Source organism: Sinocyclocheilus rhinocerous, unplaced genomic scaffold (assembly GCF_001515625.1).
Source record: "Sinocyclocheilus rhinocerous isolate Xijiao unplaced genomic scaffold, SAMN03320098_v1.1 scaffold603, whole genome shotgun sequence".
Taxonomy (NCBI): domain Eukaryota; kingdom Metazoa; phylum Chordata; class Actinopteri; order Cypriniformes; family Cyprinidae; genus Sinocyclocheilus; species Sinocyclocheilus rhinocerous.
The window spans coordinates 1,756,683-1,769,361 of NW_015656630.1; the positions used below are offsets into that span (position 1 = coordinate 1,756,683).

The following is a 12,679-nucleotide window of genomic DNA, read 5'->3' on the forward strand; positions in this document are numbered from 1 at the left end:
TATTTAATAATTATAGAATATCTAATAAGTAACTACCTTTGTCCTAAATTTGCTACTACTTACTGATTAGTTAATCTCGCTTCTCTATTAGTTAATAGTATTAAGTTAAGAGTTAATGTAGTACTACCTATTACTTCCTGCATAGTTACTTGTTAACAACGGACCATTATTCTAAAGTGTTACCACTGATTACAGTGTCTGGTAAAATATCACTAGTGCCTCACACAAATGTATGTGTCAGATATAAAATATGTTAAATAACTTATTAAATTACTTAGTAATTAGTGAGTGGTTAAGGTGTTTTTCACTTTAAAATAATGGTCCAGATCACTAGTAGTTCCTTAGTAGCACTTTAGCTTTAAAGTGAAAAATACATTAGCCTCTCACTAATTACTCAAGCGTTACCTTGTCAGCCTGCAGGAACTACTAGTGGTCTGGACCATTATTTTAAAGTGAAAAACACCTTAACCACTCAGTAATTACTAAGTAATTTAATAAGTTATTTAACATATTTTATATCTGACATACTGTACATTCATACATTTGTGTGAAGCACTAGTGATATTTTACCAGTAGGTCTTTTGGAGTGGGATACATTGATACTGAACTGACACGAAGCAGAGATCATAAATGTGAACTAATTCAATCATGAGCTTGTCAGCATCACTTCTTAATTATTAACATTTTTAAGTGAATTTTCATTTTTATTATTATTCTATGTTTAAGTTTGAACATCCATCCTTTGGTAAGAGTAGTAGTCACAATTTCAACCTGTAGCAGACTTATTTGGGGGATATCATATTCATAAATTAGTTTCCACAAAGAACCCAATTGTTCACTTTTAAGACGTTACTGTTGTGATTAGTAATTAATTGGTTATTCTTTATTAACTGGTCATAGTTCACAAGTAGTTCTCAATGAGGATATTTTTATTTAATAATTATAGAATATCTAATAAGTAACTACCTTTGTCCTAAATTTGCTACTACTTACTGATTAGTTAATCTCGCTTCTCTATTAGTTAATAGTATTAAGTTAAGAGTTAATGTAGTACTACCTATTACTTCCTGCATAGTTACTTGTTAACAACGGACCATTATTCTAAAGTGTTACCACTTTATTGAACAATTTCCTCTCTTCTGTGTCAGAATTTCACACATGTTCACAAGAGTACCACGACACGTGCTCAGCGGAGACTGACACGGAAGAGAAGAATTGTAGGAAAAAGTTGTTATTTTTGTTATCATTGAACCACTGATATCATGTGTACTGTTTTAACGATTTCTGGGCCATGAACGTGGTAGTTGCATTGCTGTCTATGCAAGCTCAGAAAGCTCTTGGATTTCATCAAAAATATCTTAATTTGTGGTCTGAAGATGAACAAAGGTCTTACGGGTTTGGAACGACATGAAGGTGAGTAATTAATGAGAGCATTTTCATTTTTGGGAGAACTATCCCTTTAAGACTTTAATGACTTTTTTATGACTTCAATCTCATAAAGCTACAATTTTATTCTCATAACATTGGGACTTTCATAATGCAAGAACTTTATTCTCATATTATAACTTGAAATTTATAATGAGAAAAAAAATTCATGAGAATAAAGTCATAGAATTATGAATTTAGCATTATGCTCAACAAGTTGGGACTACAAGAGGAACTGAATGAGTCAAATTAGCGTAAATTGACGAACTGAAATTACAGATGATATGACTCACTACATTAGCTTATGGGCCAATCAATTGGCTGCAGCTTTTTCTTTTTCTTTTTTATTTACATTTTCTAAGTGAAAATGTGTCCCAAACACAGAAGTCCTTTATAGAAACTGACATGCAAAAAAGAAGAAGAAAAAAAACGTATCCAATATAACCTTAAATTGAAGGACAGGAGCTGTTTTCTCACCTAAGTCTAAAAATAAAGTCTGCTCTATTGCCAACATCTTATCTGTGAAATCTACAGTAGCCGCTACACTGCCGATCACATCGCTAGCTTCCCACACATCACATCTGTTAGAATGAACCCAGTGCAGTACTTACTTGAAAAAAAAAATATTAAAGAAATACATTCTTCTTGAGCTCTCCCATCACATTACTGTATGCCTTCCATAAACCCATGGAGTGTGGAGGTGTTCGTTGCACTTTACCGAGAGACAGAGACCAGAAATTAGTTGAGAGTTGAAATTAAGAGCGTTGGTGTTCGCAAGCTGTTTTAAAGTGTAATCTCAGCAGATGAGGACGCAGAGATGGATAAAACTTCTGTTAGAGCTCTCAGCGGTCTAATAGGAGCCTCTCAGATGCTGGGTGAGATATGGCGTTAGATATGGTGTTAGTGGACTGTGAAATGGACTGAAATGCGTCTAACTCACTGTCTTATTCCTTAGCATCAGTTGAAATATTTTCAGGGGAATTAAAATGTCTCCTGAACATATAAGCAATTATAGTTTAAAGACGAAGTGTGTCGTTTTCTATGTTACACATTCTTCTACACCTGCCTAATGTACCAAGGAAATTTTCAGAGACCATTTTACACGTTCTATGCTGATGGTTTGGAAGTATCTATCTATCTATCTATCTATCTATTTATCTATCTATCGTTCTATCTATCTATCTATCTATCGTTCTATCTACGTTCTATCGTTCTAGCTATTTACATAGCTAGCTATCGTTCTATCGTTTGTTCATTCTTTCTGTCTATATATTGGTCTATTGTTCTTTCAGTCTGTCATTCGTTCTATTGTTGCTTTTGTCTCTCATTCCTTTTCCTTTTGTTTATCTATCAATTTTTTGATCGTTCTATCTGTCTATACATAAGGATTTCAAATTTCATTTTTTTTTCTTTCTGTCATTGTTTCCTGATGTAAACTATGGCTAGGCTTTTCATGACATTGATTGAAAATGCACAGGCCTGTACTATTTCTGTATGGCATATATCAGTATATCATATATCTGTATAATGTAAAATGCAAGTAGAATACTGTAATATGAAGCATTACAGTAAGTATATACAGTAGTATTATGGTACAGTGCACATTATTTGATTGCATACCTGTTCTGTCTTCAAACAGCCATTGTAAGGTCAAGATTTAGTCACAAGATTTAATCACTAGTGACTAGATGATGTGTAAGTTGAACAAGTAGTTTTGAGAATTTCAGTTGTGATCTGAGAAATGCACCAAAATGAAAAAAAAAGGAAAACCTGTAAACTTTTTATCAAAACTTTAAAACAGCACTTTGTGGAGCCAACGTCCAAAGTATCTTGATAAATATTATCTTGATTTTATTTTTATAGTTAAAAATCAGTTTTACTGAGTGAATCTTTTCATACAGTTTTCTTGCAATTCAAATTCAGTAACTGAAGTGGAATATACAGTATAAGGTATTCTTAGTTAATTTGTACATGGTGCATAGCCTGCTTGCTCTACATCATTTTCTTAAGAGTGCTAGAACAGCAGTTCTGCTTTATCCAAGACAGAAATACAGAGAAAAATGTAGCGTAGTGTTGTTGATCCTTGTGCCAGGGCTGGTGAGGAAAAGCTCCATAAGGTGGAAGGTGGCATCGAGGGCATGGAGAGGGTGAGAGAGAGAGGCAGAGCTGGGTGGCCCTCACAGCCATATGGGCCCCGCCACCACCGGACCCGACCTGTGGTCGTCCTCGGGACGGATAGCCAGCCAAAGAGAAGAACCATCTGTGCTCAATGCCCTCCATGCCGGAGGGTCATCATCTCAAACTGAGTGTATGGAAACGCCAAGACTTTCTCGCTCTGTCTGTCTCCCTCACTATCACTGCCTCTGTTTACCCTACATTGTGGCAATGACACAAACTTTCATCAGAACTTAGTCCTTGAAATGGTCTGAACGGAAAGTGGTGTCAGAATCAGATCACTGAGTATGCTGATCGTTTAACAATGCCATTGATGGACATGGAGAAAAGTCCTTTGTGGGAAGTCCACTGATTCAGTTCAATGATTCAACAACAGCATCAAAGTCACTAGTCACAAGTTGATTCTCACAAAACCGTGTGCCCTGTTTATTTTCACAGATGGTGTGATGCCGAGCCATCCCTTGGGCCTCTTATTGTGCATCTTTCAATGCAGTTCCGAACATGCGGTGTCCTACAAAGGTCTCAGGGATGAAGCCACTGAGCAGAGTCTGCAAAATCAAAAACTGTTTTACATGCTGAGTGCAAGGAGTCGGTCTGCAGAAGAGTCACAGAGGAAAGGACACAAGCCGTAAAAGGAAATGAAACATGACTCATCTGAATGGCATATAATGGTAGAAACGTCTCGGTTACGTATGGTAACCCTCGTTCCCTGAAGGAGGGAACGGAGACGTCACGTCGGATGACCGACGAATTGGGATCTCGCTTAGAGAGATCAATCTACTTCGAGTGTAAACTAAACGAGCCAATGCACATTGGCATGCGATTATTGCATCCAGCTGCCGCTGATCACAGAGTGAGTATAAGTACGCAGCAGATGCAGCGCATATTCAGGTTTTCGCTGAGGAGCCGAGCCGGTGACCCGGCCGCTCAGCGGTGGTACAGGAGCTGTGGCGACGGGACGTGACGTCTCCGTTCCCTCCTTCAGGGAACGAGGGTTACCATACGTAACCGAGACGTTCCTCGCAGCCTTTTTGTTTATCTCTCTTCCAAGTACTAATTCAATCATGAGCTTGTCAGCATCACTTCTTAATTATTAACATTTTTAAGTGAATTTTCATTTTTATTATTATTCTATGTTTAAGTTTGAACATCCATCCTTTGGTAAGAGTAGTAGTCACAATTTCAACCTGTAGCAGACTTATTTGGGGGATATCATATTCATAAATTAGTTTCCACAAAGAACCCAATTGTTCACTTTTAAGACGTTACTGTTGTGATTAGTAATTAATTGGTTATTCTTTATTAACTGGTCATAGTTCACAAGTAGTTCTCAATGAGGATATTTTTATTTAATAATTATAGAATATCTAATAAGTAACTACCTTTGTCCTAAATTTGCTACTACTTACTGATTAGTTAATCTCGCTTCTCTATTAGTTAATAGTATTAAGTTAAGAGTTAATGTAGTACTACCTATTACTTCCTGCATAGTTACTTGTTAACAACGGACCATTATTCTAAAGTGTTACCACTTTATTGAACAATTTCCTCTCTTCTGTGTCAGAATTTCACACATGTTCACAAGAGTACCACGACACGTGCTCAGCGGAGACTGACACGGAAGAGAAGAATTGTAGGAAAAAGTTGTTATTTTTGTTATCATTGAACCACTGATATCATGTGTACTGTTTTAACGATTTCTGGGCCATGAACGTGGTAGTTGCATTGCTGTCTATGCAAGCTCAGAAAGCTCTTGGATTTCATCAAAAATATCTTAATTTGTGGTCTGAAGATGAACAAAGGTCTTACGGGTTTGGAACGACATGAAGGTGAGTAATTAATGAGAGCATTTTCATTTTTGGGAGAACTATCCCTTTAAGACTTTAATGACTTTTTTATGACTTCAATCTCATAAAGCTACAATTTTATTCTCATAACATTGGGACTTTCATAATGCAAGAACTTTATTCTCATATTATAACTTGAAATTTATAATGAGAAAAAAAATTCATGAGAATAAAGTCATAGAATTATGAATTTAGCATTATGCTCAACAAGTTGGGACTACAAGAGGAACTGAATGAGTCAAATTAGCGTAAATTGACGAACTGAAATTACAGATGATATGACTCACTACATTAGCTTATGGGCCAATCAATTGGCTGCAGCTTTTTCTTTTTCTTTTTTATTTACATTTTCTAAGTGAAAATGTGTCCCAAACACAGAAGTCCTTTATAGAAACTGACATGCAAAAAAGAAGAAGAAAAAAAACGTATCCAATATAACCTTAAATTGAAGGACAGGAGCTGTTTTCTCACCTAAGTCTAAAAATAAAGTCTGCTCTATTGCCAACATCTTATCTGTGAAATCTACAGTAGCCGCTACACTGCCGATCACATCGCTAGCTTCCCACACATCACATCTGTTAGAATGAACCCAGTGCAGTACTTACTTGAAAAAAAAAATATTAAAGAAATACATTCTTCTTGAGCTCTCCCATCACATTACTGTATGCCTTCCATAAACCCATGGAGTGTGGAGGTGTTCGTTGCACTTTACCGAGAGACAGAGACCAGAAATTAGTTGAGAGTTGAAATTAAGAGCGTTGGTGTTCGCAAGCTGTTTTAAAGTGTAATCTCAGCAGATGAGGACGCAGAGATGGATAAAACTTCTGTTAGAGCTCTCAGCGGTCTAATAGGAGCCTCTCAGATGCTGGGTGAGATATGGCGTTAGATATGGTGTTAGTGGACTGTGAAATGGACTGAAATGCGTCTAACTCACTGTCTTATTCCTTAGCATCAGTTGAAATATTTTCAGGGGAATTAAAATGTCTCCTGAACATATAAGCAATTATAGTTTAAAGACGAAGTGTGTCGTTTTCTATGTTACACATTCTTCTACACCTGCCTAATGTACCAAGGAAATTTTCAGAGACCATTTTACACGTTCTATGCTGATGGTTTGGAAGTATCTATCTATCTATCTATCTATCTATTTATCTATCTATCGTTCTATCTATCTATCTATCTATCGTTCTATCTACGTTCTATCGTTCTAGCTATTTACATAGCTAGCTATCGTTCTATCGTTTGTTCATTCTTTCTGTCTATATATTGGTCTATTGTTCTTTCAGTCTGTCATTCGTTCTATTGTTGCTTTTGTCTCTCATTCCTTTTCCTTTTGTTTATCTATCAATTTTTTGATCGTTCTATCTGTCTATACATAAGGATTTCAAATTTCATTTTTTTTTCTTTCTGTCATTGTTTCCTGATGTAAACTATGGCTAGGCTTTTCATGACATTGATTGAAAATGCACAGGCCTGTACTATTTCTGTATGGCATATATCAGTATATCATATATCTGTATAATGTAAAATGCAAGTAGAATACTGTAATATGAAGCATTACAGTAAGTATATACAGTAGTATTATGGTACAGTGCACATTATTTGATTGCATACCTGTTCTGTCTTCAAACAGCCATTGTAAGGTCAAGATTTAGTCACAAGATTTAATCACTAGTGACTAGATGATGTGTAAGTTGAACAAGTAGTTTTGAGAATTTCAGTTGTGATCTGAGAAATGCACCAAAATGAAAAAAAAAGGAAAACCTGTAAACTTTTTATCAAAACTTTAAAACAGCACTTTGTGGAGCCAACGTCCAAAGTATCTTGATAAATATTATCTTGATTTTATTTTTATAGTTAAAAATCAGTTTTACTGAGTGAATCTTTTCATACAGTTTTCTTGCAATTCAAATTCAGTAACTGAAGTGGAATATACAGTATAAGGTATTCTTAGTTAATTTGTACATGGTGCATAGCCTGCTTGCTCTACATCATTTTCTTAAGAGTGCTAGAACAGCAGTTCTGCTTTATCCAAGACAGAAATACAGAGAAAAATGTAGCGTAGTGTTGTTGATCCTTGTGCCAGGGCTGGTGAGGTAATGAAGTAGGAGCTGTAAAATCCCGACTTCATATCGGCTGGAGGGACCGCCTCTCTATCGCATCCTTCGCCAGTAGGACTGCGACCTCCGCCCGCAAACCCGGCCCGAGCGTCTCGTAGCCGGACCGAGGCGGGGTCTGGGTGTGTGTAACACTCACCTGCGTTCGAGCAGAGTTGGTTCGTCCTCCCGATCCGCCCACTGCTGCTCACTGGCAAGAGTCAGGAGCAGAACGATAGAACCGCTCGGCTCCGAAGCGAAAAGCTGAATATGCGCTGCATCTGCTGCCTACTTATACTCACGCTGTGATCAGCGGCAGCTGGATGCAATAATCGCGTGCCAATGTGCATTGGCTCGTTTAGTTTACACTCGAAGTAGATTGGTCTCTCTAAGCGAGATCCCAATTCGTCGGTCATCCGACGTGACGTCGAGAGTGATCGACTGAAAGGGAACTGTGTATCGTCTTTGAGATTAAACGTAGGCTTGTTGTTCAAAGAAACATTTGTTTAGTTACTAGCAATTAAAGGAAAACAAACACCATAGTCAATTCCGTCCCTCAGGTCTCTTCACATAATACTTTTGGTATGATTGCATCATCATTGTGAGTATACTCTAATGCAGAATTTTTAAAACTTAAAGCAAGGGAGTCGGTGAACAAGTGGTGTACAGTAACAATATAATCAAGTTTTTAATTTAGAGGAATAGTTCACCCAAAATGAAAATGTTGTAATCATTTACTCACCCTCATGTATTTTAAAACCTGTATAAATTTTAAAGAATTTTAATATTTTAAAGAACCAAACAGTTGATGTTCCCCATTGAATTCCATAGTAGGGAAAGAAATACTATGGAAGTCAATGGGGACCATCAACTGTTTGATTACCAGCATTCTTCAAAATATTTTCTTTTATGTTCAACATAATAAAGAAACTTATACAGGTTTTAAAATACATGAGGGTGAGTAAATGATTACAAAATTTTCTTTTTGGGTAAACTAACCCTTTAATTCTTGTGTTGTGCTGATCCTTGACCTAATTTGGTTTTCCCAGTCAGAAAATATCGCCTTTTAAAAATTGCTTGTAAATCTCTCTTTATGCTAGAAACTGAATCCAATATTTGGTAATATAGCATAATGAGTGATTTACAAGCAGTTTTTGTAAGGCTGGTCATTTTTAACCAGGAACACCTTGAGTGTAAGAAGATGGGAAAGAAATCATAAAAATTTACAAAAAATATGCAAATTATTTGGGAAGTTGTTAAACGCTGTGTGAGCAAATTTAGGTCTGTGTGATAGCATTTTCCAGAAAAAGAAAATCCTTTCTGAATCAAAATGACCGAAATTAAATGAAATGAAATGAAATTAAATGAAATTAAATTAAATTAAATTAAATTAAATTAAATTAAATTAAATTAAATTAAATTAAATTAAATTAAATTAAATTAAATTAAATTAAATTAAATTAAATTAAATTAAATTAAATTAAATTAAATTAAATTAAATTAAATTAAATTAAATTAAATTAAATTAAATTAAATTAAATTAAAAACTCAAACATAATCATGACAACTTTCTTCTGTTAACAACCATAATATTATATTTCAAGTTTATGCATCTAACTAGAGATGTTGGATAGGGAAAACAATTTAATGTCAACTTTGTAAATATTTTCCAGATATGATTTTACACTTTTAGAATTATTTTAGATTTACATAATTTATAATTAGGTTAGTAAATCTCCAATAGCAGTTCAGTTCATTATTTATAATGGGCTGCTTATTGTACCAGTTGCAATTTCAAAATTGGAAAACTGCTCAACCAAAGGATAAAACACACACAAACACCAGCTGGTTGAATTAAATCAGGGCAAATAAATATATTGTTCTTTAAACTTTTGACAGATGATAGACAGAGAAAAGTCAACGAAAGCATAATTTTTGGTTGTGCAGCAATGAACCCGGCAGTAAGTACTTGTTCAGAGATGGAAGCCGAGATCTAATGAAGAGGCAGAGAGAGAAGAGATCCCAGAACTGCTTGTGCTCTTATTCTGTCTGTCCATGGCAAGCACACACAAAGAAGAATAGAAGCAAGCAAAGTCTTTTTGTCATCAGATAGATTGCTAACTACAGTAATTGGGTCCCTGGCGGTCTTAAAGATGTCTGATAACAGCTGTCGTCCGAGCGAGACCCGCTGGTCCAGTCTAAATATAACACAGACACAAACACATATTATGGATGTACACAAGCACATAGGCTCAGTCTCAACTCAAACAATTCAACATGTCCCTCTCCTTTCAATCAATGCACTACAGAAACCACTAAAGACACTCCCTATCCCACCATCCACCCTCATGTCTCAATTCGCTTTCTAGCGATTCTGTTGATCAAGGCCCTTGCTAGTTTTTGAGTTCATGCTTAAATGCTGATTCACGTCATAGGGAACTAAGCAGCGCAACAGCAAACAACCCAGCAGACGTAAATATCCTCTCTCTCGAACTTTTTGCCACATTATAAGATTTAAGCTGTAAGCACAAACTGAAATTATTTTAAAGCATAAAATACTGTTCTACAGCTTTGAGATAGACACTGTATTTGCAGTTTCCTACTCAATTTGCTTATGAATGTGGGTGTATTGTTTTCCAACACGCCACTTTATATGACATTGAAAAGAAAACAGGGGGGGGGGAACAAATATAAAACTTGTGTTTGTTATTCGGGGGACAGAATTATTTTTTGATTACGGCTTTTTGCATAGACAAGTCTGAGACAGTGTGCACTAGCGGAATGAAGCATCCAAATGAGGGTATGAGATCAGATGCTAATAAATATGGAAATAATCCTGTCGCCTCACTCTCAGTTGACTTTATCCAGGTGTGTAATTCTGTTTGATAATAATGCTGACTCATGATAATGTCCAGCTCATTCTGAAAATGGACAGATAAGGCCAACGGAGGGAAGCTTAAAGAGATTACACTTTTTTAATGTTATGTTTATTGCATCCGGCTTCATTTTTATGTTACCAGTGTTGTGAAGAGACTGACTCCTCCATCACACCACGTCCCGAGTCAGAAGTCGTGACATTTTGAATATTATTTCTGCACCCTTCCTCTCATGGGTGAAAATGCAATGTACTTCTAAGAGAAAGTTCTTGACAATTTGATCTGGTGGGACGTTTTTTATAAAAATCATATATCATATTGCTACCACAAAGAGCTAGACGGTAGTAACTGCTATGACTATGCCTTTCAAAAATAAGCCCACCTCAAGAATTAGCTGGCCTCAAATTATTGTGACAACTTGCCCTGTTCTCCTCATATGTATTAAAAATGAAAAGACAAAAAAGCAGAAAATAATTTTGAGTCTAGTGTATTAGAGGTGACAGATCACGCAGTTCCTCGCTGAGTTCAATAGTCAGGACAAACAGGGCGAACGGAGAGGTCAAATTTTTATCTGCCACACAGCTCAGCTGGCTCCAGAGGCTTAAACTGTGATATTTATCCTAGAGGTCTTGAGGGAAGGGGGGAAAGTATGTGTAATTTCACGGTGTCTTCAGGGAAAATTTGATCCCTGCCGGGTGACAGGCTGATAAATAGCAACGAAGAAAACAGTGCCCTCCCGAAACAGAAAATAAGCTCGGTTTTCTGTTTGTATGAATCCTGAGGAGGACGGGAAGTCACCGCAGTTACAAACCACTGACTCTGTGAGTGCTGTCTATTCCTTTTGTCTTCTGCACCGGCGCTACGTGAACACACAGCCTATTCCCAATACTATATAGACCTGATTTCTTGCATAGAAGCTCGTTTTCTTGCTTCTATTTTAGGTTTATGGGCCAAGGTGCCCTCTTGCCTGATTTTTTTTTGTATTATTACATCATAGCCCCTGGCATGTTAACACTCTTAATGTGAATCTATATGATATGTAAGAGATAGTTAAATTATTTTATAATCTTACCTACAAGGCCCCCCTAAGAAAAATGATCTATTAAATGTTCAGGACAATCCGCCTAGAAGAAGACGACTGCAGCATATTGTATGCAATAATATTAATTTCCTCTTTTGAGGTCATTTTAACTGTCGTCAAAAAACTAAGATGCAAAATGGCATCAGTTGCGTTTGTATGTAACCAGAGTGCACGAGTCCGCGATACGAGACAACAGACGGATTCAGATGCAAGAGTTAAATTAAAATAATCTAATAACAAAACCTCAGCCAATTTAGTAATTTCTCATGCAAAGAGAAGACATGGAGCTTCCTATTCATGCCTAAACTTTAATGACCGCTCAGCAAAAAAAATCAGTCATTTTAATATTTCACACAGAAGAAAATTTAATACTTTCTCTGAAAAAATATTAGAAAAAAGCAGCCTTACTTTAGCATCTAAATTATTTAAAATAAAAACCAGCCCAATTAATCTGACAAAGACTTCTATGATTCAATACAATGTCCAACTATTAGTCTTTCCTGCCCATCACCTTCATTTTTAATGTGATTATTCTCACAAAGAGTCGAAGGAGCCTCTTTAAGTACAAGAATATCTCATCTTCTGTGTGAAAAGGCAATTGTTGGCTTCCCTGTTAAAGTGAATTAGCTGAGGGAATTTCATCTTTACAAAGTGAGGTGTAAATCTTTTATGCTCAAACTATGCAAAAAAATAAGCGTTCAGCCTTACACAGTTCCTCTCTGAGTGTGTGTCAAGTGCCGCACTTTAGGGAACAATGTTAGGGCTGACTTTATTTAGCCTGGGAGCAAGATGACAAATGTGATACACATGTAATCACTTCAAGGCTTTAATAATAAAATTAGCATTACATTTTGTTGGGTTTCTTGGCAGACAAAAATGTCAAAATGGTTCAAAACATCATGGTGATTTGTAGAGACATTTATGTTCAGAATAAACATAGCCTATTGCTTTTAATAAAATTATTGTAAAATTTTCCTCTCACATACACATAAATCTAGCGTAGCGTTAGTTCTGGCAGGTCACGTTAGTCAATCTTGCATCAGCTGATCCCCATCAACCTATGGGAATACGACACCTATCTAAGCATTCATATATAAGGTCCCTCAGTATTATCAGCAGTTTTCACATTGCTCAATAGCTAATTACCCTTCCCCATCCCCAGCTCCTCCTCTGTCAGTC

The 12,679-nt window shown here is 36.2% G+C and overlaps 1 pseudogene; it reads right to left on the reverse strand.

Annotated features, from left to right (window-relative positions):
- Positions 1-4,070: 4,070 nt before the first annotated feature.
- Positions 4,071-12,679, reverse strand: part of LOC107720548 (C-type lectin domain family 17, member A-like) — a 17,574-nt pseudogene continuing 8,965 nt past the window's right edge.